The sequence below is a fragment of the Trichosurus vulpecula genome, chromosome 1 (genome assembly GCF_011100635.1).
Source record: "Trichosurus vulpecula isolate mTriVul1 chromosome 1, mTriVul1.pri, whole genome shotgun sequence".
Lineage (NCBI taxonomy): Eukaryota > Metazoa > Chordata > Mammalia > Diprotodontia > Phalangeridae > Trichosurus > Trichosurus vulpecula.
Window position 1 is genome coordinate 487926372 of NC_050573.1, and position 7460 is coordinate 487933831.

A 7460-nucleotide genomic window follows, 5' to 3' on the forward strand; every position below is an offset into this window, starting at 1 on the left:
CTATGGAAAGTATTTTACATTCCCTTTTAATTCTAGGGCTTTATGTCTCTTTTTATAGATATAGATGTAGCTTGCTTGTTTGCTTATTGTCTCCCTAATTTGATTATCAGCTCCTTGAAATCAAAGATTATATCTTGCCACTTTTTATATCCTTATCATTTACAACAGTTCTTGGCACATAGAAATCACTTAATAAATGTTTATTAAATGATAGACTCACTAAATTTTATTTCAAATATTGAAGAAAAACAGCTCTTCTGCTTTACTCTTTCATTTTTTTCAGACTAAATAATCTCAAATAGAGCTTCATTTGTTTTTCAGGCTGATGAGGGTGACAAGCTTCATTAAAGATATCAAAGAGTTCTTTGACAAAATTTTAAATAAGTATAGTCAGATGCGGTGTTTTAGAAGAGGCACCAAGAAAATCTTATACCCATTCTCCTCTCCTGTCTTATTCTCCAAGAACTTAGCATAGTACCTGGCACATACTATGAATTTAAAAAATGGGTTTTCAACCATTCACTATCATCCTAAACTCTATCATCAGAGATTATTTCCTTTGGCTTAAGAAGTTGCATATACATGCATGCTGTGTGTACACACACACACACACACACACACACACACAAGCCCTGAAATTAAAATAAAAATGGAAAAGTCATCACAGGTAAAAATGTTATAACATCATAAGGTTTTAAAACTGAAGTTATATCTACTTAATTTCACAAATGAGGAAAATGGAGACCAAATGAGTAGATCAAATTGCTCAAATTTGTACAGGTAATAGATGTAAGTAAAGATTTTAACTCATTTCCTAGTCATAGATTCATTGCTTTTTTCATTCAATCAACAAGCATTTATTAAATACTTATAGTCCCCTTTTTATGAGATGGCAGTCATGTAGCTTCTAAGAAAGCTGACACCATCCTATACTTTGATACTTTCACAAATCTGTGATCTCATCAGGTTGGCACTTCCGTCATTATTCCACACTGCAACCCATTCTGTGGAATTCTTGGCTTTATCCTTCTATAGATTTAACAACTGGCTAGAAGTGTTCCTCTGATTCTGTCTTTGATTTGAATAATTTGATAGCAGATTTTGAAAGGAAGGAGAGCAGAGACCTGGACATACTAAACTTCTGAGGGTAGAGAATACCAATGAAGAAGAGTACAAGATGAAAAGGAAAACCTAAAATAAACTTCATCTGCCCCCCAATTTTGTCTGAGGCTGGCCTAGTGGGAGAGGGAGATTATATTTAAAATACAGATTACTGGTCTACTCAGTGCAGCAGCAGCCCTTCTTCCTCCACTGTGGTCAGCTACAACCCCCGACTCCCCAGCAACCATGTCGAAGGGACTCGCAGTTGGCATTGATCTTGGCACCATATACTCCTGTGTGGGAGTCTTCCAGCATGGGAAAGTGGAGATCATTGCTCATGACCAAGGAAACAGGACCACTCCAAGCTACATCACCTTCACCAATACTGAATGTTTAATCGGTGATGCTGCAAAGAGTCAAGCAGCAATGAACCCCACCAACACAGTTTTTGATGCCAAACATCTGATTGGTTGCAGATTTGATCATGCAGTTGCACAGTCAGGCATGAAGCATTGGCCTTTCATGGTGGTGAAACATGCAGGCAGGCCTAAGGTCCAAGTGGAGTGCAAAGCAGGGACCAAAAGTTTCTATCCAGAAGCAGTATCTTCTATGGTCTTGACCAAGATAAAAGAAATTGCTGAAGCTTACCTTGGGAAGACTGTCACAAATGTCGTGGTCACTCTACCAGCCTATTTCAATGATTCCCAATGCCAGGCCACCAGAGATGCTGGAACCATTGCTGGTCTTAATGTGCTCCAAATCATCAATGAGCCAACTGGTGCTGCTTTTGCTTATGGCTTGGAAAAAAGGTTCGTGCCTAGAGAAATGTGTTGATCTTTGACCTTGGAGGTGGTACTTTTAATGTCTCCATTCTTAACATTGAAGATGGCATATATGAGGTCAAGTCCACAGCTGGGGACACCCACTTGAGTGGAGAGGACTTTGACAACAGAATAGTCAACCATTCCATTGCTGACTTCAAGCGAAAACACAAGAAGGATATCAGTGAGAACAAGAAGGCTGTTTACTGTCTTCACACCACCTGCAAACATGCTAAGTGTACCTTCTCTTCCAGTACCCAGGCCAGTATTGAGATTGAAACCCTCTATGAAGGTATTGACTTCTATACATTAATCACCTGAGCCCATTTTGAAGAGCTGAATGCTGATCTCTTCCATGGCACACTGGATCCTGTGGAAAAGGCCTTAAGAGACACAAAGCTAGATAAATCATAGATTCATGACATTGTCCTGGTAGGAGGTTCTACTTGAATCCCCAAAATCCATAAGCTTCTGCAAGATTTCTTCAATGGCAAAGAACTCAACAAGAGTATCAATCCTGATGAGGCTATTGCTTATGGTGCAGTTGTCCAGGCTGCCATTTTGTCTGGAGATAAATCTGAGAATGTGCAGGACTTGCTGCTGTTGGATGTCACTCCTCTTTCCCTTGAAATTGAAACTACTGGTGGAGTTATGACCATTTTGATCAAACGTAATACCACCATCCCCACCAAGCAGACACAGACCTTTATCACCTATTCAGACAACCAGCCTGGTGTGCTTATTCAGGTTTACAAAGGTGAGAGAGCAATGACAAAGGACAACAACCTGCTCAGCAAATTTGAGCTCACAGGAATCCCCCCAGCACCCAGGGGTGTTCCTCAGATTGAAGTCACATTTGACATCAATGCAAACAGCATCCTCAATGTTTCTGCTGTGGATAAGGGCACAGGTAAAGAGAACAAGATCACCATCACCAATGACAAAGGAGGTCTGAGCACAGAAGACATTGAGCACGTGGTCCAGGAGGCTGAGAAATACGAGGCTGAAGATGAGAAGCAGAAAGACAAGGTGTCTTCCAAGAATTCTCTTGAATCTTATACTTTCAACATGAAGGCCACCGTAGAGGATGAGAAACTGCAAGGCAAGACTGGGGATGAAGACAAACAGAAAATCCTTGACAAATGTAATGAAATAATCAACTGGATGGATAAGAACCAGACTGCTGAGAAGGAAGCATTTGAGCATCAGTAGAAAGAATTGGAGAAGGTCTGCAACCCCATCATTACTAACCTGTGACAGAGTGCAGGAGGCATGCCAGGAGGCATGACTGGTGGGTTCCCAGGGGGTGGAGCAGCCCCCTCTGAAGGTGCTTCTTCTGGACCCACCACTGAAGAGGTCAAGTAAACACACCAGAAGAAAGAGCATTCCATGCAGCTTTCCAAAAATTGAAGGACTCAAATTTGTAGCCAAAGCGGTAGCAGTTTAAAAGTAACATTTAAGGTACTGTGTAAATCTGGGCATTCTGAATACTTGATTGTGTACAGACGAAGAGAAGTGCACAATATTGCACTTTATCAGTACTGTAAACAAGTGGAAATGCAATTCTTGTCCTGGAGAATAAAATCTATTTAAATTGGCACCATAAAAAAATAAATAAAATACAGATTGCTTAGGCTGAATTCCTGCACTCTTCACAAAATTTGAATTATGAAGAATATTTAGTCTCAGGAAGAAAATAATCATTATTCAGAATTGTTGGTTTCTTAACTCCTTATGATTACCCCAAAACACCACAAACACTATGGAATAATTTTTTTTTAATTTAAATGCAATTTATTTATTTAACATATTTGGTTTTCAGCATTGATTTTCACAACATTTTGAATTACAAATTTTCTCCCAATTTCTACCCTCCCCCCCACTCCAAGATGGCTTATATTCTGGTTGCCCTGTTCCCCAGTCAGCCCTCCCCTCTCATCCCCTTTTCCCTTCCTTTCTTGTAGGGCAAGATAAATTTCTACGCCCCATTGCCTGTGTATCTTATTTTTTAGTTGCATACAAAAACTTTTTTTGTTTTTGAACATCTGATTTTAAAACTTTGAGTTCCAAATTCTCTTCCCTCTTCCCTTCCCACCCACCCTCCCTAAGAAGTTGAGCAATTCAACCTAGGCCACACATGTATTATTATGTATAACCCTTCCACAATACTCATGTTGTGAAAGGCTAACTACATTTTGCTCCTTCCCAACCCATCCCACTTTATTGAATTTTCTCCCTTGACCCTGTCCCCTTTCCAAAGTGTTTGTTTTGATTACCTCCACCCCCATCTGCCCTCCCCTCCATCATCCCCCCCCTTTTATTTTATTTTTATCTTCCTCCCTCTTCTTTCCTGTGGGGTAAGATACCCAACTGAGTATGTATGGTATTCCCCCTCAGGCCAAATCTGATGAGAGCAAGGTTCACTCATTCCCCCCTCACCTGCCCTCTCCCCTCCTCCCATAGAACTGCTTCCTCTTGCACCTTTATGCGAGATAATCCACCCCATTCTATCTCTCCCTATCTCCCTCTCTCAGTATGTTACTCTCTCATCCCTTAATTTCATTTTATTTCTTTTAGCTATCTTCCCTTCATCTTCAACTCACCCTGTGTCTGCTCTCTCTCTTTTACATATATATATATACATATATATATATAAACACATATATATATATATATACACATACATACACATACATACATATACACATAGATACATACATACCTACACATTCACTTATATATATACATAAACACATATATATATATATACATATACATATATATGCATTTTCCCTTCAACTACCATAATACTGAGGTCTCATGAATCATACTCATCATCTTTCCATGTAGGAATGTAAACAAAACAGTTCAACTTTAGTAAGTCCCTTGCAATTTCCATTTCTTGATTACCTTTTCATGCTTCTCTTGATTCTTGTGTTTGAAAGTCAAATTTTCTATTCAGTTCTGGTCTTTTCACTGAGAAAGCTTGAAAGTCCTCTATTTTATTGAAATGCCATATTTTGCCTTGGAACATGATACTCAGTTTTGCTGGGTAGGTGATTCTAGGTTTTAATCCTAGCTCCATTGACCTCCGGAATATCGCATTCCAAGCCCTTCGATCTCTTAATGTAGAAGCTGCCAGATCTTGGATTATTCTGATTGGGTTTCCACAATACTCAAATTGTTTCTTTCTGGCTGCTTGCAGTATTTTCTCCTTGATCTGGGAGCTCTGGAATTTGGCAACAATATTCCTAGGAGATTTCTTTTTGGGATCTATTTGCGGAGGCGATCGATGGATTCTTTCAATTTCTATTTTGCCCTGTGGCTCTAGAATATCAGGGCAGTTCTCCTTGATAATTTCCTGAAAGATGGCATCTAGGCTCTTTTTTTGATCATGGCTTTCAGGTAGTCCAATAATTTTTAAATTATCTCTCCTGGATCTATTTTCCAGGTCAGTGGTTTTTCCAAGCAGATATTTCACATTGTCTTCCATTTTTTCATTCCCCTGGTTCTGTTTTATAATATCCTGATTTCTCATAAAGTCACTAGCTTCCACTTGCTCCAATCTAATTTTTAAAGTAGTATTTTCTTCAGTGGTCTTTTGGACCTCCTTTTCCATTTGGCTAATTCTGCCTTTCAAGGCATTCTTCTCCTCATTGGCTTTTTGGAGCTCTTTTGCCATTTGAGTTAGTCTGTTTTTTAAGGTGTTGTTTTCTTCAGTGTATTTTTCAGTATTTTTTTGGGTCTCCTTTAGCAAGTCATTGACTTGTTTTTCATGGTTCTCTCGTATCCTTCTCATTTCTCTTCCCAATTTTTCCTCTACTTCTCTAACTTGCTTTTCCAAATCCTTTTTGAGTTCTTCTATGGCCTGGGGCCAGTTCATGTTTTTCTTGGAGGCTTTGGTTGTAGGCTCTATGACTTTGTTGTCTTCTTTAGGCTGTATGTTTGTATTAGGAGGGCAGAGTTTATAATCTCAAAGAGGATCATAAACATGTCTGAAAGGTTCGGAACCGCCGGATATAAGAAACTCTCAAAGTAGAAGGCAGAAGAATCAAAACATATATTTAGGCTCCACAGTAACCAACCCATGAACCAGCAACCCCATTTTGATATATTGATCAAAAGCTTCCAGGCCCAATAAGTACGCCTTGAAAGAGTAACCAGGAGGCTACAGAGAAGCATGATTGCATAAAGCAAAATCATGCTTCCCCCTCTATGGTAAAAAGATTACCCACTGGCCTGAAGTCTTTGTTCAGCTTCCTCCCGTAGGTCAGCTCTGCTACTGGCAGCTCCTGCTTCAGCTGTGGCTGTAGCTATAGCAGCCTCTGGCTCCAACAGGAGCTGCTTTTAACCATCCGGCTTTTGCGGGGGTGTAAGGTACGCTGGGGAAAGCACAGGTTCTTTCAATCTGCTTAAGCAAGGTGAAGGGGTTGACCGGGAAAGCACAGGTTCTTTCCATCAGCTTAAGCAAGGGAAGCAAGGTGAAGGGGCCGACAAGCTTACTCCAGTCCAACATACAAACAGCATTCAGTTCAGGGGAAAAAGCCAAACTAGTCAAGGCCACTTGTTGACTAAGTGCTAAGGAGCCCATTTTTGGTTGCCAATACAATGTTTTGGTCTTCTTTGTCACCAAAGAAAGAATCCAAAGTCTGAGACTGAGTCTGGGCGCGTTTTCGCTGCCTGGCCATATTCCCAACCAACTAACTTGACCCTTGAGTTTTTCAGTGGGGTATGACTGCTTGTAGACTAACGAGTTCTATGTTCTACGTTTGGGGGGGAGGTGCCAGCTCTGTCAGAGCCGCACTCCTCCTTCCCCAAGGACCCCCAGTCCAGGCTGGACTTAGATCTTCAGCAGGCTGTTGCACTCCTGCTCTGATCTGCCACTTAATTCCTCCCACCAGGTGGGCCTGGAGCCAGAAGTAACAACAGCTGTAGCTGCCCCACCTCCGCTGCCCCCGGGGCTGGAAGCCGAACCGCGAACTCCTTTCACTCCCGCAGCTTTTCCCACTAACCTTCTCCGCAGTCTTTGATGTTTGTGGGTCGAGGGGTCTGGTAACTGCCGCAGCTCACATATTCAGGGCGCTGGGGCCCCCTCCGCCCGGCTTCTGGTCTGGATCGTCCACGCCGCTCAGGCTGGGCTCTGCTCCACTCTGTTTCCAGCTCCCAGCTCCGTGTGGAATAGACCTCTCCCAGAGACCATCCAGGCTGTCCTGGGCTGGAGCCCTGCTTCCCTCTGCTGTTCTGTGGGTTCTGCCGTTCTAGAATTGGTTCAGAGCCATTTTTATAGGTTTTTGGAGGGACTCGGGTACGGAGCTCACTCTAGTCCGTGCTTACCAGCCACCATCTTGGCTCTGCCCCCACTATGGAATAATTTTATAACAATTATACTCTAAAAGGAGAATGGAAACATTTTAAATGGGGTATGACATTTCTAAAGTCAGTCAGAAACACTTGTTTTTTAATCTTACCTGAGATACTTACTAGCTATGCGGCATAAAGCAAGTCACTTGAATTATCTGAACCTCAGTTTCTTCACCT

The 7460-nt window shown here is 41.5% G+C and overlaps 1 pseudogene; it reads left to right on the forward strand.

The window, feature by feature from the left end:
• Positions 1 to 1347: 1347 nt before the first annotated feature.
• On the forward strand, positions 1348 to 3179 carry LOC118831509 (annotated as a pseudogene).
• The last annotated feature ends 4281 nt before the right edge of the window (positions 3180 to 7460 follow it).